Here is a 23686-nt window from a genome sequence, read left to right as displayed (position 1 = left end):
TTGAGCATCCGAGACCTCTTGTATATACTTTAGTATATATTTATTATATACTTATATATGTGTATGTACTTTGTGGGATCTGGAGATCAACCCTGGGACTTGTCTGCTTCCGCTTAGGGACTTTTTTTCTGTTCAACTGCCTCTATTTAACTGTCTTGATAGAAAACGACCAGCAGAGGTCAGTAAAATACCAGAATTGCTTTAAGCTTAGGGACTTTCTTTTTTTTCTTTTTCTGGCAACTGCTTCTATTTAACTTTCTTGATAAAAAACGACCAGCGGAGGTCAGTAACATACCAGAATCACTTTAGCATTTTCTAGATTCCAGTCCATAGAAATGGCCTTCCACGAGCACCTGTAGACAATAATAGTTTTTTTAAATCTTGTATTTTCAGTGATATGACCACCGAAGGCCCCGATTTTATATTACAAACAGGAACTTTGGACAATACCATTTCCTGCTGAAAGGCAATATTTCTCTCCATGTGTTCCCATGCCTGGCGTGTCACGCAGTTTGGTGCTTACTTTCCCTCCATGTTAAAGAACAGTAGATGTTTCAGCACCCAGGCTAATGTGCTGCATAGCTCAATACATATAAGGTCCCAAATGCGTGACCGATTGCATTGCAAATGCTTGTTCTTCTTTTTTGCCCCCGACCTTGCCTTTGCACAAGCTAAGACCTTCCAGGCTCTCACTGCTATTGTGCTTGGCACACCATGCACTGGGTAAAAGTGAACTTTAGTGCAGTGTTAGCTGAACAACACCGTCTCCATCTCTCCCTGCAGCTTGCATGTTCAGACAGCTTGTGCCCACCCACCTCCGTAATTTAGTTTTATGCCCCCTCATTACTTACTTTAAATAATATTAGATTTGTGTTTTCCCCCATTACAATACATTATAATAAACATCTGGCTGCAATATGAATGCAGCACATTATAAAGAGAATGCCCCGGGTGGTTGCTTTTATTGCTCTATTGCTGTCACTGAAAACAAGCGTCCAGGCGCTCTGTGCATAGGAACAGCTGCCTCTGCTTTCACTACACCCTTCTCACTCTCTGTCTGTCCCCCCACCTCCCTCTCTGACCCTTTTGTCTTTATCACATCCTTGCACACCGCTCTCAGCGCCGACAAATTCCGAAAGAGCAGTGGAGAGCTTCCATAAACATAAAAGGCATATCATATTTATAGTTTAGTATCTACTAAGTTACTAAAAATAAAGAATGAATACAATATTCAGGTAGGTGCTTGCCCGTGTAATCTTCCTAGTGACGCGTGCAGTAGTGCAATTGCAGTGCTAGAGGGGCACCTTACATATGCACACAATCCACCTTTCATCTTTATTTTACAGCACTACTTGTACCACCCATGCTTTCTACAATTTCTTCTCCATTCCCTTCCTTCCTTTTCTTTACACAGGTCAAATAATCACTCCACACAACCAAAAAAACAGTACTATAAAATAGTCCCATTTGCAATGCCAATATCTCTAACTTTCACTAATGTGAGACTGATTGCATTGCAAATGCTTGTTATATATTTGAATAATAGTAGTTATTTCAGTATAAAAAATGAATGAAAGAGAATATGAAGTTAGTTTATCAAGGAAGAGAAAGGAACCATTTTAGGCTGATGTGACCAATTTACCCAAGCTTAGAGTAGTCTGTCAAAGTGACGGGATCCAATAGGTAAAGTGTCGTGAGCCATTTCTCCATGGTGTATGTTGTGGTTGGTGGAAGCAAAATATGAAGGATAATTTAACAGATGAAGACAGATGACCAAAAGTCACAGGTTATATGTATGTTATGTATATTATGTATGTTTTTTGTTGTTGTTGAAAAAACAGTAGACTGTTAAGCTAGATAAAGCTATCTCAAAGGCCCCACCTAATAATGTTATAAATACATTTGTGAAAAAGCAATATTTTAAACTCCCCTCTCCATTTATGTTAGAAAGCAGACTTGGAGGTGCTGCTTACTGCATCGTGTGGCTCATGTGCGGGGAAGTAGTATGTTAAACCCGCCTAAGCTGATTGCCTTTCAGTGTAGGAATGGCTAGTGGTGATCTCGAGTGCTGGAGCTAATTAGATTCAGGCTGTGTGCCTTTACAGAGGACATGCTGTGAGCAGTACACTGGCAATGAACTATGATTCCCACTGGTCACAAGCTCTCAGATGCTTTTAGCGACATGGGACATCTAGGACCTTTGTCTGAAATGTCCCTCAGTATTCTTTTCTAGGCAGTCATGATACAATGTTCCTGCAGTCAATACCGAGCTAGATGGATCTTGGATTTCTCTTACCAACCACTGAGCTTTCTAAAGCTTTGTTTTTATGGATATTTCGGTTATAGAGAAGTGTGCGGAAGTCGTCTTTTAATGAAAACAAACTTATGACAAATTCCTTTTACACTTGTCAGAATTCTAAAACACTAATATATATTTGCAAAACTAGTTTGCCACTCACTGCAGCTGCTGTGTGGAAAGTTTCTGGGTGATTGGTTAAGTGGGGGCCAAGAAAAATGGGTATCCTAAAATACATTTTCCCCATAAAATTTCACATAGGGATTTTAAATACGAATACAGCCCAAACTGCTGCATGGGATTACACCACATTTGGCAGAAAGCTAGTTCTTGGTACAGTCAGTAAGTGTTAGCAGCCATCTTGGGACTGGGACTTAGCCAAGTACCTGGAAAAAAGTTACAAAATAAACAGAAGGGGCCAAAAACCATATTTGCCGTGGAGGATCCGTGAATCTCGGCAAAAATAAAACAAAAAAAGGAAGCGCGTTTTCCAGCGCTTGGTTAAATTTCAGCCCCCAGGTGGGCCAGATCCCGGGGCCAAACTAAAATAAGTATATTTAGAAGGTGGGCTCATGGGCCCCCCTCCCCATGTCTAAGTTCGTCTCACGGACTGCCACCTCCCCGGGGCCAAGCCAATGTAATTTACGGGAGAGGGAGCCCAAGCTGCTTACGGCCCGGGTAATGCCAACTTCCCGGGGCAAAGCCTATGTTTACAAGGACCCTGGCCCTTTTTGGCCCCAAGGCCCACCACCTCCCGGGGACAGCCGGTGCAATTTGAATAGAGGGGGCCATGTGGGCCCCTCCTAGAGCCAGTATTGGCCCTTCGGACTGCCATCTCCAGGGCTGGTTCCCACCCTTAGGACATAGTTCTTTGCTTTTGCTTCGAGCTTTGACAGCTCCTGCTAAGCAAGAGCAAACAGTAAGTCCACACCCAGCAGGTGTGAGCAGAAAATCTGCCGGAGGCGGACTTTTCATCTGTTTCCCTGACCTGTCAAGAGGGCAGGAATACAGATGTAAACATTGCTCCCTGCAGGCTGGAGCAAGGCCGGGTCATGCTGGAGACGGGTAGCTGGTAGGGATTGTGGGGGCATTCAGGCTCCCCCCGCAGCACACAACAGTGCACACTGGGTGCCCTCGGTGTGGCCAGGGCACCCACCATGAAGGGATGGGGACCCCTGGGCCAAAATTAGGCAGTGAGAAGGGCTGCATGGCCCTCTCCCCTTTTACTAATTGGCCAAGCCACTGGGGATGGGGTCCACAGGGCCGGAATCGGCCTGGGTAGGGGAGCCCCTCTTTTAGTACGTGGCTGGGCCCTGGTAGATGAGGTCCCCAGGGCTGTAATTGTCCCAGGGAGGGGGGCTGCATGCCCCCCTCCCAGGTGGCCTGCATATGGGAACAGCTGACCCACCTCCACGCACGTCCGAAGGCCATACGTTGAGCGGGGTCGGATGTCTATGGGGTGTTGGCTGCAGCAGCCAAGCCTCGCCGCACACAGCCAAAGGCTCTGTGTGGCATGGGGTTGTGTCCCCTTGGAGGGTGCCAAAGGCCATGTGCGGTGTGGGTTGGCTTAACCTAAGGTAATTAAATATTACCTAACATTAAAAAACACTAGAAATTCACTGAAAAAGCCAAACGTTACAAGGACGTAATTGTTAACTGTGTATGGCGGGGGTGCATGTTATAGTTACCTTAGGGCACAAGTTATAATTTTTTTACATAAGTGTAACTATAAATGTTACATTTCTTGGGTTTTGTGTTTGTAAAATCTGAATCTAGCTATAACGTCCCTGTAATCTTTGATTTTTTAGTGACTTTCCAAGGTTTAATTCTATTTCCAAACTATATATGTATATATATATATCTTCCTGAATAGCTCCCCAGCCTCTGAATACGGTGGTGCCCTTATAAGTGGCATAACGCGTCTTTGCCAATGCCAAAGAAAGGCCCGCACACTTCCATGTTGGATACACAATAAGTTGTTTATTTGTCAGCAAAACTACCCGATGCATTTCAGCTAAGCATCGCCTTGATCATAGGTCAAAGGTAACATCACAAGCCAAAAGGTTTAAAGTGACAAAAAGTGCAATAACATATACAAAAGAATGATATTCAAGACAATTACGTTTGGTGCTGATATATAAGTGTGTCTTTAAATGGTGTTCGACTCTGCATCATTCAATCAGAAATATGCTTAACGTTATGAAAATGACCAGTGCGTTTGGATGACATAAATACAAGTTGAATAATTAGGTACGGAATTAAGTATAAATCAAATGTATCCCTGATTCTGAAGTCATACAAAGTCCTGGTAATTATTACGCTCAAGTGGGCTCATCCATCTCAGGGTAATTCATCCTACAGTCAAAATCCATATGAAACCACAGCTCGGCAATATTCTGACTCAGTTCAATATTCACACAGCAAAATCTGATTTAGACTTTTCAAGGCGATGCATCACGGTAACGTGTTGGATAGTTTTTCTGCCAAATAGCCAGCTTATTGTTTCTGCAACACCGAAGTGTGAGTGCCTTTCCTTGGCACTGGAGGAGTGTTTATGTGATATATATGTATGTATGTACATTCACTTAAAAAACAAAGGTTAAACTGACGTTATAGTTACGTGAAAATTGCAAAAATTAAAAAATATTTAAAAAGCACTGAAATTCACCAGTTATAGTTAGGTCTAGTAACTGTAACTCGTGCCCTAAAGTAGTTACTATACCTTGCGCCCACGCCATACACAGTCTTGTCATTAATGATTTAAATTCAAACGTTGCAATGATGTTATCAATGATGTTATAGAACATGTTATAGAACATGTCATGAGTGATGTAGTATGTGGGGTAAATTGATGTGCATTGTGAGGGCACAGGTTATAGTTACTAGGGATAGCTACAACTGGTGAATTTCAGTGTTTGTTTCTGTTCAAAACATTACATTGTGACTGAAATTTTCACCTAACTGTAACGTCAGTTTAGCCTTTGGCTTTTTCAGTGACTTTTTAGGGCATGTGTATTCCTCGGAGATGGTGATGCAAAGTGGGACTATGTGTTGGCATGATGGGTCATCCTGCCATAATGGTTCGGGTGAAGCTTTTCTCTGCCCCATTTACATTTCAAAGGGTGTGTCTCCAGCAGTCACAATGGAACCTGACACCAGTCTTTTGTCAACCTAGACTCTTTGGAGCCGTGAAAAGGAAAGGGAAGAAATTGCCAGAATCAGATGTGGTGGTAGCCTAGAACATTCCCTAACTTCAAAGGCTTGCAAGAGGTAAAAATATTGGATCCTCAGAGCAAGTCTTCAATACATTCCTGGATATATGGAAGACTTCAAAAGCACTGCCCTGGAACTCGAGAGGACTGCTCTGCTGCTTGAGGGCTTCCTTGTACCTCAGAGGACTGTCCTGCTGCTACCAGAGGACTGGTTTGCTGCTTGAGGCTTGCCTTGTCCCTCCAAGAGGACTGCGCTGCTTTATGCTGCATGCTTTGCTGCTTGAACCAAGGACTACTAGAGTGACTCCAAGGGTTAGTTGGCTGGTCTCCTGTGTGAGCTACAGGGAAATAAAATGCTCCAGAGAACTTGAACCCTGCAGCTGGCCTCTAATGGAGAGAGTCCTAACCCCCAAATTGTGCACCTAAGTCAGGAGCTGCTTCTGGCTAACCCTAAAAGTTTTGGACCAAAAAGTGGCCTGAGAACCAAAAATAGACTGGGACCTGCCTGCTTTCTGATCCCTCCAAGGTAAGTCACTGCTGTAGCTCCAGCTATGCTGTGCTCTGCAACGGAAAAACCTGTTCACCGAAATCTTTTGGCAAAGGTATCCAACCTCTTGGAGCCCTCATCGGCTATAGCATGCAACTTTACTCCAGTGGAGATTTTTGACTTCGAAAAAAGTAATAGACGTCTGACGGTAGAAATCTTCGTTGTGACTCTGTCCAGTGACTCCTTGATAACAACGTATCCTCTTTGGACACCACTGGCTCCTTGTCCCACTGAACTTTACCTTCTCAATAACTTTTCATAAAAATGTCTTTGAAGTCCGATGGTAAGCTGAGACTGGCCCCAATCCACCTCATGTATTTGACCCATGCTCCATCATAGTCAGCATTAACCTTTGACTTTGTCCTGGTCTTACGGAATCAGATACCTGGGGTTGGCGCTTTGATCTTCTAGGAGTTCGTTTTCACTAAAAACTTGATTCTACTGATTCGAATTAATTTGTTTTGGTGACATTTATTTACATTTACTCTATTTTTCTAAATTGGTTTGGGATTTTTCTTGTGTTGTGGTTTCACTTTGTTACTGTTTGTATACTGCACAAACACTTTACATATTGCCTCTAAGTTAAATCTGATTGGTTGTTGCTTGAGTAAGGTTTCCACCCCCACCCATCAATAACCCACTTTCTTTCACTCAGGGCCTGATTCACAAAGGCAAACCTACACTTTAGTGACCGTTTACGGCTGTTTGCTATTCACAAAGGGCCCGATTCACAGAACTAACTTAAGACAGAATCATAAACTTACTACCGTTTACTCATTTTGGTATTCACAGAAGGCACTTACTCATTTTGGTATTCACAGAAGGCACTTACTCATTGATGAGTAAGTGCCTTCTGTGAATACCAAAATGAGTAAGTGCACTTACTCATTTTGGTATTCACAGAAGGCACTTACTCATCAATGAGTAAGTGCCTTCTGTGAATACCAAAATGAGTTAGTGTCTTCCGTGAATACCAAAATGGTAGTAAGTTTAGGATTTTGTCTTAAGTTAGTTCTGTGAATCTGGGCCAAAGTGATTTATAAGTAGTATCTTTATGATTGTGGAGACTTTCCATATGGGCAGAGTTTTCTTTGAGTTGGAGACAGAAGTCTGATCCAATGAATGGAATGGGCCACATCACTTTGTTGGCCATGGTGGTACTGTCTACCTACTGGGATGCATTTGTGGGCAGGTTAAGGTTAGGTGCTGCACAGATGGGGTACACAGATGAGGAGAAGGGTTCCCCATGGGTCACTTGAGTGGCTCAGGAGAGTATGGACAAATGGATCTAACTGAGTACAGAGAGGTGTGGAACTCACAAGTGCCCCTGCATAACAGGGCCTTCGTCCATGTTATACCACCTAAGCAGTGAAGCCCATCAAGGTATTGATTAGTCTAACCTGGCTTTTGGCCGGGAGGGAAACGTGTTAGAATTGGCCCTTTCTGCAGGGTCATCCCCAGATGTTTTGCCTTCCTCCTCCTATTTTTCAATGAATTTGTTTTATTTGGCCTTAGGACTCTGCACTCTTTACTATTACTCGCCAGTGCTAAAGTGCGTGTACTCTGTCCTTAAAACATGTTGGACTGGCTTATACCTAATTGGCATGTTTAATTTACTTGTAAATCCCTAGTAAAATGGTACTACCTGTTCCCAGAGCCTGTAATACTACTAGTGGACCTACAGCATTGCAGCCTGTGTCTGTGCAGTTTTAAACTGCCATGTCGACCTGACTAACTACGTCTTTTGCCAGTCACAAACCTTCTTTTTTTAATACATATAAGTCATCCCTAGGGTAGGTCCTGGACAGCCCCCAGGACAGGGTGCAATGTATTTAAAAAGTAGGGCATGTACCTTTAAGTTTTACATGTCCTGGTATTGAAACACTCCAAAATTAGTGTTTCATTACTGCAAGTCCTACCCCTCCCCTAGGATAACATTGGAGCTACCTTGTTACATTTTATAAATGTAATTTCCAAATGGGAACAGCTAACCAGTTCATGTTTGATACCTCTGGTATTGTCATTTAAAATCTTAACTTATGATGAAGCCAGATTTAAAATTACAATTTTGAAAATGCCACTTTTAGAAAGTTTGCATTTTCTTTCCTTAGCCATTTGGTGTCTGTAGCCTGTCTGTGGGTCACAGGACTGGATGTTGTTGACAGTTGGGCTTTGTGTATTCCTCCTAGACAGTCACATAAAATGTGGAGCTTACTGGAAGGGCGATCACTAGCAGGATGGGACGGAGGAGCTGGGCCCAGCCCCACTTACACTTGAATAGGCTATATCCTGTCTCCATATAAAGAGCTGGGTACCCCCTGTAGTAAGTCTGGAGCCAGGGTTAGGAAGACTGGGCACCTGTGCACCTTGAAGGCATGCCTCAAGAAGCTTCTCCACACTTCAAAGGCACTATTCGATATAAATACTGGACCTCAGACACCAACACTTCATTACACTTCTTGCCCAGTGGATACTCTGCAAGGAAGAAGGACTGCTGTGCTGCTGATAGAACTACCAACCTGCTGGACTGCTGCTCTGAAGTACTACTGTCCTGCTGTGCTGACCTACTGCCCTCTTGCCTGGGGTAGAAGGGCTGCACCTGCATCTCTTGAATCCAGAAACCAGAGTGACTCCAATGGCTAGTTAGCTGGCCTCCTCATCTGAAGCCTCAGGGACACAATAGGCTTCCAACAACATTGCACCTGCACCTGGACTCTGCCATCTGTGAGTCTACCTTGCCTAGTGGTGCTACCCCAGTCCTGGACCCTTGGAAGTGACATTAAGGTCCTCTGCCAGCCTCTGTGGATTCAGCGAAACTGACACATCCCCTCTGTGTGCGGCACAAATCTGAGCAGAATCGATGCATCACTGCTGCTGCGAGGATTGGACCCGTCGCAAAGAGCCACATCACTTCACAGCCCATCTGAACTGCTGCAGCGTGATGCATCCTCGGCTCAGGCCCTTGTATCCCTCGCCGATGGCAGCCTCGGCAATGATGACGGACTCTGCGTCGCAGTGTGGCAGCTCTTCCGAGCCAATGCACGGCCCCAACTGCATGCCGCATCCTCGATGCAGGACTTAGCATCTCAGAACCAACGCATGTTCAGAGGGCCTACCTAGGTTCCTGTAGCCAGCCCGCTTTCCATAGCGGTTGGCCTGAACTTGTGACTTTGTCCCGGCCCTGTGGGACCGAATATGCACCGTTGGCATCTTGTGCTTTTTTGGTGCTATTCATTATAAACAATGAGGTATTCCAAAATGGTCCCTGGTCCTGGGTATCGGTTATTATAAAGAAACAATGGTCCTGGACCAGTTATTCAAGGAACTTATTTGAGCTTACATTAATCAGCTCACAAACGTCTGTAAATCGTGAAAATAATTAAAACAAACAAATGTGGAGAAAAACCACTAGGTATTATCACAATATATTTATTTAGACATTTAAAGGAACAATAACTAGGGGGTCAAAAAGGTAGGAGAATGTTCTAGGGGAACGTGTAAGAAAGAGTGCTCAAGTGTATATGAAGGAGTCAATAGAGTGCAAAGTGCGTAGAAAAGTAAAGGGCATATATTTACAAGACTGTACAGAATTGATATCCAATAAACAGTTAGATGCAACCTGGCCACATGCAAATTATTCATTTGAATTATATTTTCTAAAGTTGTAAGGAGAGTTACCTTAAGGCTGTAAAAAGGGGTAATTGGGAAGGGGAAATTGGTCCAGGTGCGGTGGGGGATAGCGTCGACGTTTTGATCCGGCTTATCGGCAACCGAGGGACTTTAATACCTCAGCCATGCGGATCTTCCTCAGGACAAGGGGACAGGTCAAGTGACCCTACACAATAAAAATAACAAACTTAGAACCAGGGCCTAATAGGTTACCCAGGCATGGTGTCTGCACATCAAATGGCGGAAGTAATGTATTAAACCCACCTCATCAATCTTGCAATGCTCTATTAGAGTCCAAAACCTGGTTAAACCAATGCCTGCAATTCAATAATAATAACAACAGTTGTTGTCAAGGGTCCATAAGGATTGTACACTAAAAGTACACAAGGACTGGCTGTAGCAACTCACCCGTAAAGTGTCAAGGGCCAACTAAGGACAAATCCCGTTATTCAGTAGATATAAACCATGACGGTGGTGCCCAGACCATCCATCGAACGTAATATTCAGGCCTGTATGCGTGGCAATTTTGAAAGATTGTACACGCAAACCACAAAACTAGACAAACTAGCGAAGGGCCTTAAATTCTATGATTAGAAAACCACCTATCCTTACCCACAAGAAGCACACTACATATGGATTCACAAGGTAGGTTCTCAACCAGAGGGAGAGGTGGGTTTAGAAATTATACTACCTTTTCCGATTCATCTGCTGCAAGTGGTTCTGATACTGAAGCAGAGGGGCCAAGCACCAGTACAGGCACAAACAATACTGGCCAGAGATACTTAGAACAGCAACCACCGTTTCTGTTGGAAGCACCATGGTGGGAGTACAGAGGGAGAGGTCAGCCCTGGGGGAGACCCAGGGCAATGAGAGAACCTACCTGGAACACGGGCAGAGGGAGGACGAAGAAACAGGTACACTATCAACAGGAGAGACACGGGGACATCCAGACCCGCCGTCAACATTAGAGGTGGTAGGAAATACACTAACTACACCTAAAAACCCTATTGTGAATTTATCCTCATACGATTTGAAGCCAGATGAACAAAAAATCCTGGAGAAAGGTCTGTCATTTGTATCTACTACACTACCTAATAATTTTAATCTTAAAATGGAATTACATCAGTTTGTTCGTAAAATACGGTTAAAACATTATTTCCACAAAGTCCTCTACCAACCCACCTTTTCCTGTACCGGCCTTTGTCCTCCATTCAAATGCACATGAGTTTGACCACCTGAATAGCACGTATCCGAGGATTCCGACCATATATACCCTCCCCATAAAAGGATGCATGATCCACCGGGGAGACCCATAATCTCGGGTTGTGGCTCCATTATAGAGCCTTTATGCAAGTATATAGATGTATTCCTTAAACCTATCTCTGAGAATACAGTTACTTACCTAAGGGATACCATGCAAACAATTCAACTTGTGGACGATCGCCCATTTGATATGTATTGCAACCTCCTGGTCACCATGGATATTACATCCCTATAGACGAACATTCCCCAGGGTGAGGTATTGAGAGTGATGAGAGAAGTTCCGAACAAACGTCCCAGGCCACGCAGAGTCCCAACTGAATTTATCATCAAACTCCTTGATGTAGCTATGACTAAAAACTTCTTTAGCTTTCAGGGTGACTTCTACATACAAACGAAGGGAGTTTCTATGGGGGCTAGCTTCGTGCCCAACCTAGCAATTATCTTCATGGATGGATACGAACACAACTACATCCTGAGCGAACAAAACCTCTACAGTCAGTGTATAGAGCTATGGTGCCGGTACATTGAAGACGTACTACTGATCTGGCAAGGGAGTGAAATCCTACTTAAGGAATTTCACTCTTGGTTGAACAACTGCTCCAAGGATATACAATTCTCTTAGACTATAGCAATTCCACAGTCAATTTTTTGGATCTAGCTATAAAAGCAGAAGAAGGCAAACTTTACACCAGCCTTTACAGAAAGGTGAGTGAACGCTACATTCACCTGCGTTACTTGAGTCACCATCCATGAAACCTTAGGGACAATTTGCCCTTTGGGCAATTCCTAAGCTTGCGGAGGATCTGCTCCAGAAAGGATGACTATTTCCTAGAGTCAGCTGAACTTATGTCACGTCTGAATGATAGAGGCTACCCGCTCAGACTATTAAAAAAGGTGCGTAAATGTACATGGTTCAACAATGGAGATTCCCTTCTGGAACCCAAAGAGAAAGGGACTAATGATCAAGACAGGTTAGTTTGTATGACTACATTCTGCACAAAGAGCAATACCATCAAGAAAATTATAAACAACCACTGGCACCTGGTGACAGATGAACTTGGTGGACTACCACCACCCATGTATGTGTTCCGCAAAGGCATGAATGTAAGGGAACATGATGTCTAATCCCTTTTACCCATAGAATCGAGAACCTCACAGATGACACTATGGAACATCCCACTCGTGAAGGGACATTTTAAATGTGGGCAATGTAGGGCGTGTCCCATGGCCAATGAATTGAAAACTTTCACACACAACAACTACAAAAACACACTTCAAGATCACACTAACTGTAACTCCAGCGGGGTAATCTACACCATTTCCTGTCCATGTGCTTTTGTATATATAGGACAAACTGTACAAAATGTAAAGTCCCGTATCCTGCAACACTGCAGTCGTATACAGTTCCTGGTACAGGGAGCACCCCTAGTGGAACATTTCCCATAATTTAGACACACACCGCAGAGCCTCGGGTAGGGGATTTTGTTTGCTTTGATACTGTAGCAAGAGTATTAAATGAATACGAGGAGATCACCAGACAGGTGTCCACACTCAGCAATGTTTGTTGACAATAAGTCCTTTCATGGCAATCTCCTGTAGCACACATATGTAAATGTTGTTTTCTAACCCAATCCTGTTTGCCCCTACTGAAAATTGGCATCCTATGCCTTTAGACGTGATAATTTACTGTTTCTTTTCTTTTTGAAATGTCTGTATTTATGTTCAATGTGAAGTGTAATTGTGATGTCATATGTGAATAATTGCATACTACTAGGTTGGTACTTAATCTGTGAATATATCCAAGCTTCAGCACTGGTCGCTAATTGTCTGTACACACTGATTCCTAAATCTGAATTGTGAGATTGCACCTTTTGTTTAATTGTACACTGTCATTTTTAAAATACTCATTGAACGATTGAGTCTATCTTAAATATTAGAATGGTGACATTGCACCTTGAGGCGTTTTGTAATTACATTGAAGACGCTATAGAAAGAGGAGCGGGCTTTTTGTTTAATTGTACATTGGCAGTTTTAATATACATTGAACAATTGTATCTATCTACAAATATTAGAACTGTGACATAGCACTTTGAGGCTTTCTGTAATCCTATAGAAACTGTGAGCTTATTGAGTCTTTCGACCCCTTTTTCCGAGCGTGTGGTTGACAATGCCCCTTTTCATGGCCACCACCCCTTTTTCTTAGTTTAAATGCTCCCGCGGTTTGCTGCTCAGTTGGCTGCTACCGCGGTGGAGTAAGGACGTCGATCAGATCGTCTCCAGGTAATTCTCTTTCACAACCGACCATCACCTATGAAGGCCTTGCGCTCCTTAGTTAGTGTTTTAATTAGAATTCCCTTACTCCCTTTTTTCTAGTCGTATACATTACGCTGTGCCCCGGATTGCCTGATTCATTCAGCCAACTCTTGCCACGCATACAGGCCTGAAATTTACGTTCCATGGATGGTCTGGGAACCACCGTCATGGTTTATATCTACTGAATAACGGGATTTGTCCTTAGTTGGCCCGTGCCACTTTACGGGTGAGTTGCTACAGCCGGTCCTTGTGTACTTTTAGTGTACAATCCTTATGAACCCTTGACAACAACTGTTGTTATTATTATTGAATTGCAGGCATTGGTGTAACCAGGTTTTGGACTCCAATAGAGCATTGCAAGATTGATGAGGTGGGTTTAATACATTACTTCAGCCATTTGATGAGCAGACACCACGCCTGGGTAACCTATTAGGTCCCGGTTCTAAGTATCTTGTTTTTTTTCTTCAGGGTCACTTCACCTGTCCCTTTGTCCTGAGGAAGATCCGCATGGCTGAGGTATTAAAGTCCCTCGGTTGACGATAAGCCAGATCGAAATGTCAACACTATCCCCCACCACACGTGGACCAATTTCCCCTTCCTCATTACCCCTCCTTACAGCTTTAGAAAAATATAATTCAAATGAAAAATTTGCATGTAGCCAGGTTGCAACTAACTGTTTATTGGATATCAGTTCTGTACAGTCTTGTAAATATATGCCCTTTACTTTTCTACACACTTTGAGCTCTCTTGACTCCTTTATATACACTTGAGCACTCTTTCTTACACGTTCCCTAGAACATTCTCCTACCTTCTTGACCCTCTAGTGATCGTTCCTTTAAATCACTAAATAAATATATTGTAATAATACCATGTGGTTTTTCTGCACATTTGTTTGTTTTAATTATTTTCACGATTTACGGACTTTTGTCAGCTGATAATGTAAGCTCAAATAAGTTCATAGTTCTGCTAAACTAACTCTTCCTTGAATAACTGGGCCAGGACCATTGTTTCTTTATAATATTTGTTGGTGCTATTGTCACTAAAATCTTTAAAAGTATATAGCTCCAATTCTACTGATTAGATTTTCGTCATTTCATTGTGTTGTTTTATTTATTAGAGGAAGTTTTATTGTTTTTACTTGGTGTGCGATACTTTTTTGTGCAGTGTTTTAACTTTATTACTATTTGAAATGATGCACAAATACTTTACGCATTGCCTCTCAGTTAAACCTAACTGCTCTGTGCCAAGTCACCAGAGGGTTGAGCACAGGTTAATTTAGGGTTGGCTTATGTCTCACCCTGACAAGGATTGTGGCTGCTGCTTGACCAGGGCTCACTCCCCGGTCAACCAGCACCTCATTTTCTGAGTTACGTTTAGCAGAAATTCCCAACACTCACCCCAGCCAAGGTTGAGAACAACACATTAATGCAGGGAGTTTGTATACAGAACATGTCCTGATCTACATACCATGCCAGAGAGGCACCTCATTAGGAAGTACTAGCTTAACACCAAAACCAGTGTGGCTGTGGAGAATCAGTAAACTATTAACTGTTTGCAGACATCAATATCATACTGCCACCCTGCCCATTGTGAAGATCATGGCAGTGTTACATTTCTGGGCTACTGCTTCCTCTCAGGGGACCGTCGGCTACTCAGATGGTATGTCCCAGCCAGCTTTTTTGGTTGTTCTCACCCATCTTCTGGCAGGCATCATTGATGCTACCCATGTTACATTGGTGTCACCTCATGACCAGGAGCCAATCTACAGAAATAGAAAGCATTTCTGCACCATCAATGTGAGGTTTGTTGGCACTGCATACCTCTACGTGATCAATGCCTGTGCAAGATTTCCTGGTGCTACCTGTGACGCAGTGGTGATACGCAACAGCAGCGTACCACAGCAGATGGTAAGCGCTGGGCAGAGAAGTGGCTGGCTTGTTGGTATCATCCATTACCTTTTAGGCATGTTAACAGTTATGAAGTGGGCAGCTAAGCCTCAAATGACTAATACCATATTTAATGCTTATGCTTTTCAAGGTACTTAGAGTACCCTAGTCCTACCTCGCTAATAACCACTCGGAGAAACCTTACATATTTAGTAGAAGTCTGCTTCAATGAGGCCAAAAAAGGGTCTTTTTTCACTATGAAATTGGGGTGTGTCCACGTTGCGTTTTGCGCCGTTTCCTGTCACGGGCACTAGGCTTACCCACACAAGTAAAGTACCATTCTTCTTGGAAGACTTTGGGGAACGCGGGGTGGGTGGAAATTTGTGGATCCATGCAGATTCCAGAACTTTCCACCACACAAATTTGAGGGAAAATGTGGTTTGTTTTACAATTGTTTATGTTTGCAAGGGATTCTGGGTAGCAGAACCTGGTGGGAACCAGTCAAGTCACCCCATTCTGGATTTCCCTGGGTGTCTAGTTTTCAAAAATGTATAGGTTTGCTAGTTTTCCCTAGGTGCCGGCAGAGCTAGGGTTAAAAAACGACAGCTAGGCACTTTGCCATAAAAGGGTCATTTTTCACTATGAAATTGGGGTGTGTCCACGTTGCGTTTGGTGCCGTTTCCTGTCGCGGGCACTAGGCCTACCCACACAAGTAAGGTGCCATTTTTCTCGGAAGACTTGGGGGAACGCAGGGTAGGTGGAAATTTGTGGATCTATGCAGATTCCAGAACTTTCCACCACACAAATGTGAGGAAAATGTGTTTTTTTGGACAATTTTGTAAGTTTGCAAGGGATTCTGGGTAACAGAACCTGGTGGGAACCAGTCAAGTCACCCCATCCTGGATTCCCCTTGGTGTCTAGTTTTCAAAAACGTATAGGTTTGATAGGTTTCCCTAGGTGCCGACAGAGCTAGGGTTCACAAACTACAGCTAGGCACTTTGCCATAAAAGGGTCATTTTTCACTATAAAATTGGGGTGTGTCCACGTTGCATTTTGCGCCATTTCCCGTCGTGGGCACTAGGCCTACCCACACAAGTGAGGTACCATTTTTCTCGGAAGACTTTGGGGAATGCGGGGTGGGTAGAAATTTGCGGATCCATGCAGATTCCAGAACTTTCCACCACACAAATGTGAGGCAAATGTGTTTTTTTTTTACAATTGTTTATGTTTGCAAGGGATTCTGGGTAACAGAACCTGGTGGGAACCAGTCAAGTCACCCCATTCTGGATTACACAGGGTGTCTAGTTTTAAAAAATGTATAGGTTTGCTAGGTTTCCCTAGGTGCCGGCAGAGCTAGGCTTCAAAAAGTACAGCTAGTCACCTTGCCAAAAAAGGGTAATTTTTCACTATGAATTTGGGGTGTGTCCACGTTGCGTTTTGCGCCATTTCCTGTCGCGGGCACTAGGCCTACCCACACAAGTGAGGTACCATTTTTCTCAGAAGACTTTGGGGAATGCGGGGGGTGGAAATTTGTTGATCCATGCAGATTCCAGAACTTTCCACCACACTAATGTGAAGAAAATGTGGTTTTTTTTTTACAATTGTTTATGTTTGCAAGGAATTCTGGGTAACAGAACCTGGTGGGAACCAGTCAAGTCACCCCATTCTGGATTTCCCTGGGTGTCTAGTTTTCAAAAATGTTTAGGTTTGCTAGGTTACTCTAGGTGCCGGCAGAGCTAGGGTTAAAAAACAACAGCTAGGAACTTTGCCATAAAAGGGTCATTTTTCACTATCAAATTGGGGTGTGTCCACGTTGCGTTTGGTGCCGTTTCCTGTCGCGGGCACTAGGCCTACCCACACAAGTGAGGTGCCATTTTTCTCAGACGACTTTGGAGAACGCGGGGTGGGTGGAAATTTGTGGATCCATGCAGATGCCAGAACTTTCCACCACACAAATGTGAGGAAAAAGATTTTTTTTTTTTAATTTTTAGATTTGCAAGGGATTCTGGGTAACAGAACCTGGTGGGAACCAGTCAGTTCACCCCATACTTGATTTCCCTGGGTGGCTAGTTTAAAAAAATGTATAGGTTTGCTAGGTGTCCCTAGGTGCCGGCAGAGCTAGGGTTCGAAAACTACAGATTGGCACTTTGCCAAAAAAGGGTCATTTTTCATTGTAAAATTGGGGTCTGTTCACATTGGGTTTTGAGCCGTTTCCTGTCGTAGACACTATGCCTATCCACACAAGTGAGGTACCATTTTTATCGGGAGACTTAGGGTAATTCAGATTTATAAAGCAACTGTTATTACCTATTGGCTTTCGATGCATTTCTGCCTTCCAAATGAAAGACATTTTGAAAAATGACCCATAATTCTCATGCTAGTATGAGTATTCCCGATTTTGGAAATGTGCAAATATCGACTGTTTCTAAACTCTATATTTTGTTAATAATTGCTATATACCCGGTACGTAATAAAAAGCCATTGCAAATTGCGGCTCAGATTTTGGCTCTGGGTTCATCGGGTTCGTGGTGAACCTACAAGTCCTATATATCCCCACAACCAGTAAGGTCCAACAGATGTAACGGTATATTGCTTTCAAACAGTTTTCCTAATTAGAAGAAGTTACAGGTGAAAACGTTGACACAAAAGGCTGTTTTTTTCAACTAATTTTCAATTTATCCTATATTTAACTCTTAGTTTCTATAAAGAAACCTTGATGGATCTACACAAATGACCCCTTGCTGAATTCAGACTTTTGTCTAATTTTCTAAAATGTATAGCTTTCCAGGATTCATTATTGCTTTCATACCCATTTCTACCATTAACTGGAAGGAGGTTGAAAGCACAAAAAATAGCAAAAATAGGCCGTGTCCCAGAAAAATGCCAAAACTGTGTTCAAAATTTTGGTTTTCTGACAAAAGTCTGTCATTCCTTAAAAGCTGGGAAAATGGTGATTTCAGCCCCATAAACCTGTATTTTGTCTTATTTCTGGGCCCCCTCCAGAGGAATCCACAAACCCGGGGTACCTTTAGAATCCCCATGATGTTGGAAGAAAAGGACACAAATTTGGCGTGGATACCTTATGTGGTCAAAAAGTTACACGCACTACCCCAAATGCCAAAAAAAGGCATAGCACGGGGGGGGGGGGAGGCCTAGCAGCGAAGGGGTTAAAAACATTGTACAGTTTGTGTCATAAACAGAATGTACACACAATGCACAGAAAGCATAGAAAACGGGTGTCCTTCAACTATTTCCATTACAGTGATGGAGCAAGGACTCGTAGAAAAGAGACTTGCTCGGAAGCAATCTGCTCCTTTAACTTACTGACAAATTATTAAAATGTATTTCGTGTAACACTAATGCGCACCACATAAATACGCGGTTAGTGAAACTTGCTTATGTGTTTACTAACGTGGATAACATGAACGAAGGACTAAAACCTCTTTAAGTGGGAAATCTTTATTGTGCATGCGTCAACTACATCTACGCAGTATGATGAGCTATCGCTTGGAGGGAAATTCTTGCGCATGAGCAAAAAGTACTAAAATGGAGTTGTGAAGACTTGCATGCATGGCATCTGCTTAGCTGAAATGAAAACAAGCTATTTTACTAATGCTAATGCGGGGAAAGTATTAATAAGTAAAGGGAAATAGAGTAGAGATGGGTTGTATATAGTGAAACCATTTTGTCTGTGAAAATAATATTTGTCTTTCTGACTTTATCACTAGTGCGCATTTAGGCCTGTCTTGTATAACTCAAGTAAGCTTAGTAAAGGTAAGACTGCACATATCCACTGAAAGTTAACCCGGAATGATGACTTAGATGTTGAACGGAAGTCAAGGTCGCAAGTATTATACCCTGGGAACGGATGATGAAAAGTTCAGCGATGAGAACTCACATTCAGACTGTTATAAAATATTACAAATAAAATGTGAAAGCGTGTGTGAACTGAAAATTGTGAATAAAAATTAAGGGGGTGAGTTTGCGAACAATACTTGAACTGATTTAAATGACATGTAAGCATGGTCTGATGATCTTCCCCCCTTGCCTGACCAATTAGATCTCGTATTTTTACAATATTAAAACTTTAGTGGGTGGAACATGAAGAACGAAAGGTATAATTGAGATAGCTTTAGTTAGTTAGTTAGCAGAGCTCGGGATGCTGTCTGTGTAGTGAGAGATGCCGTTGCTAGGAGAGATGCTGTGAGATGCTGATGAAGAGCCAAATGCAGAACCTTCTATCCTAATTTAATATGGTTAGATAAGAAGTTTGCGGAAGAATCTTGAGGAGGAAGGGTGTGTCTGAGAGGGGTGCGGCGTAACCTTCGGTATTCTAAAGAGGTCAACTATCCTATCCTGATTCCTGTCCTGAAGTCTTTGTATCCTGACCGTTCCCAGGGGACCTCTACCAGCCCTTTGGCCAGGGGGTTGGTCTTCACACCATTTTTGGTAATTATAATTTCACATTATTTGCAGATGTTCTTTTCTCTCTATCTTCCTCTTTCCTTAAACATTGTTCATTGAGTAAGTCCGTATTATACCTGTTTGATGTTTTAATTGAATTTTCTCTCCTAATAATGCTAGTGATTGCACTGTGTATTTGAGATGGTTCACATGCATTGAAATTTAGATAAAGAATTTAAACCTTCCTGAGTCTGAGATTATTTTACTTTAAGTATAGAAAAGTTCGAGTTATGTACATTGTCACCATCAACTAGTTCAACTAATGGTCCATCGACCAGAGGAAAGAACTACATGATCAGTGAAAGAGTTAGTTTGAGATGAATAGAGGTACCAAATAACTAATCCTGATTATTGAGGGAAAATATAGAAGAAATATTATACAAACTTTGACTCCAGTGGTTTACTCAATTGTGTGTGTAGTTTATGGGCCCAGGAGAGATCATTTTTCTGGTAGCAGAATTATGGTTATTATTGACTAGTTTGGTGATAAATATTGATTATTGATTATTGATTTATGCTTAACAAAAGAGTTAGCGTTTTGTTTCATGTTGTCTGTAAATCCTGGGAAAATGAATAGCGGGTGGTGACAGAAGCCACACTGCAGTGAGGTTACTTGTGTGTTGGAATTTTACTGAGAAGCCACCTAGGGCTGCCACTGTTAAACTAGGAACTATTTCGTATAAAAGTATAGTGTGAGTGATAGCAGAGGGTTCGCTGGTGAAACTTTGGTCTTATTTCCCAGTAGGGGTAGCACTGAAGGAGTAACAGGTTCTTCAGAGCTTGAATCATGGGTAAACAGGGGTTTTACTCGCAGTAGAAGAGAAGTAATTCTGAAACTCAAGAGTAAGTTGAAATCTATCCTTTGTTTAGTGGAGCAGAATAGCGAATGTTTCTATGTTGTTACTAACCGATTTTATTTCAAGAAAAGTAAAGAAATACATTTTCGTATTACCTTGTGAAGGAAGGGTCAGTCACCTGAGTTGTACTGACGTCACAAAGAGCTGCGCTGGGATTGGTGGAAACAGCGGGCATGAGACAGAAGCAGATTATAAAGGCGGGGTCAGTAGTAAGGAGTGATACTGACTTCACAAAAGGCCGCGCTGCCATTGGGAAGACCACGAGTGTGAGCCTGAGTCTGATGGGTTTATAGATAGAAGCCGCGCTATAATTGGTCGAAAAGGAATTGCATGTTGGGTCCTAATTTGACTACGGGTGTGAGTCGTGCTGACATAGGATGCGACATAGGTAATAGAGCTAGTAGTTATACAGAAGACTATTTCCTATATCGTCCATCTGAAATGTTCTGAAGACCAAAGAAAATGACGTTAATGAAGAAAATTAAAAATTTCTTTAAAAAAGACAAACCAGTAATGACTAGAGAGGGAATTCCTATTCCACCACCAAAAACACCTGCTTCATTTATGATGATGGAAAAAAGATATCACAAGTGTGTATGGTTGGAGAATTGAGTGAAGTATACGAAAGGTGATGGTGTTTTGGCTTTTCCAGATCATGTTCCTTTTAATTTAAAGATACTTCAAAATTTGAGAGAAAGAATGAATAGGTTAGAACCAAGTCCAAGAATGACACAGTCCAAGAATGACACCTGCTTCATTTATGATGATGGAAAAAAGATATCACAAGTGTGTATGGTTGGAGAATTGAGTGAAGTATACGAAAGGTGATGGTGTTTTGGCTTTTCCAGATCATGTTCCTTTTAATTTAAAGATACTTCAAAATTTGAGAGAAAGAATGAATAGGTTAGAACCAAGTCCAAGAATGACACAGTATGAAGCTTTGGAAGAATGGGAGATTGAGGCATTTGATCGTGAAAAATTCAGAAGTGGTCGGAGATTTAGAGGGTACTTGCCTACATATCCGTATCAGTCAAGTAGAGCTCAAATGAAGAGTTGGAGAAGAGCTGTAGTGACAGAGGGTTTATATCCAGTGTTAACGGCTGGAGGACCGTCGGGAAGCAAGTGTATAGAGCAGGGGTCTCCAACCTTTTCTGTAGAGGGAGCTACTTCTGATCAGTGAAAATCATAGGGAGCTACTAAAGGCTAAGCAACTTGCAAGTTTTCTGAGAGACCCCCCAAGCCCAGCGTCATTGACTTTAAGGCTGTCTCACACCTCATCATCCACCGTGCTACATCCCATTACATGATAACCGCACCTTGGTGTTCATCAGTCAAGACATGGTACCACTTCCCACACAGGATCACAAACCTTAGAAAACACTTCCACCCCACACATGCCATAGCTTGCTCTCCATGTAGGTAAGTACTTCAGTGACATACATTGGGTTAGTAAGCACTATGAAAATGCTGCAACAAAATTCCTCTCTTTTTCGTTATCAAATAAGCAAAGGGAGAAAAGTTATGCTACAAATTAATACATATGATTTTCCTTCATGTCCGGGCCTTTGCAGACTATTAAAACAATAAATATCCGGTATTTGGAAAGGTGGCAACCCTAGTTTCATTATGTGCTTTATTTCTTTTCAAATGGCAATGCATGCATGCTGATCATGTTATGGTTCCATAGCAGCGAACTAAGTGGATTAATGTACCTGCTGCAGAAATGTGTACATGTGTTAATGCGCCTGCTGCAGAGATAGCCATGCAACCATAAGGTCGCAGGTTCAAACCCAGTATGAAAGCTCAGGAAATTAGTGCACTTGCTGCAGAGCTCCAGATGTAACCCACAGGTTACCAGTTATTGCCGCAGTATGATAGTTGAATAGGTTAACGCATGGCATCTCCCTACCTGCAGATCACAGTTTCCTGAATATACATCAGAGATCAATGCACCTCCTTCACTAATCTGTATTAACCTGTGGTTCATTAGTTCCAATGAAAGTAAGATAGATCAGGGGATTAAAGCACCTGTTACGAAGCGCTGCAGGCCACAGTCTGCATGAGATATGGGATTAATTAACTCACAGTAGAGCTCTGTGAAGCATCCTGCTGGACAGAGGGTTCAGTCCCGAGAAGAGCATTCAGGTGATTAAAGGACCTGGAATCTCTGTGGGGTACCCTGCAGGTCACACTAAGGTTGCTCATGGGGCAGAGCACCTGCTGCGGCAGTCAGGAATAGTGCCTTAGGTTTTTCCAGTTGTTCTAATCTGCCTGATCGGATGACGCATTTCAAAGTTACAAACAGTGGCTGTAGCCCAGATCCATGCTTTGGATGTCCGTTTCTGAAAGCACTGCTAATTAATTTTCTGTCTGTTTTAGTGACTGCACCCACTTCCTGCCTCCTCTATGCCTATCGCTTTGTGTACGTGTACGGGCTGATCATCTTTTCATGAATCTTCTATTTGCTGACAGACAAAGCAGGTTAACTGACAAAACTGAGAATGCATCTCTCTACTTCTGCCTGCATGCACTCAGACTGCACGTTGCTGGGGCTGGCCTGTTGGCGGCTGGGGCTGTCTGTTGTCTCACTCAGCACTCGGTAACCAGAAAAGGGAAAATTAAATCCAATTATTTTATTTATTATCTGAGTTATGCCTAATAAATTCCCATAAAGCGTCTCAAGACCACTGCTAAGCAATGGTAGTTCAGCTGGAGGACAGCGAGGGGGATAGCTATCTCTAAGAGCGTTGTGACTTGCATTATAGTACTTTTTCCCACGGGCTTGTTTCTTGAATTCAAAGAATACATCTTTGAATCTGATAATCCGCAGCACTTGCAAGTAGGCCTTTGCTGAAATAGGCAGCAGAGTTATTAAACATAATACAGAACATTTGCTGAAATATTGTGATTAAAGATATTGGTGCATGTTTTTCAGCTGCACGCAATTTTAAAATGAAGAGGAGGACAGTGCTCTCCACGGCACATGTTTGGCTATTATCGGTATCTTGATTAGGAATTGTGGATACCATCAGCTGAGAAAGCTGTTGGGGGCTGCTCTTGCATAAAGGCATCATTCACCACCTGCACTGGGTGTTGTGAACACAGCCCCGTGACTCCATCTATGTCCAACCAGACCGTATCAAAGGTTAGACTCGTACCAACAATGGCATGTCCTGGGT

The sequence above is a fragment of the Triturus cristatus genome, chromosome 6, assembly GCF_964204655.1.
Source record: "Triturus cristatus chromosome 6, aTriCri1.1, whole genome shotgun sequence".
Taxonomy (NCBI): Eukaryota; Metazoa; Chordata; class Amphibia; order Caudata; family Salamandridae; genus Triturus; species Triturus cristatus.
Note: the sequence above shows the minus strand (reverse complement) of the source record.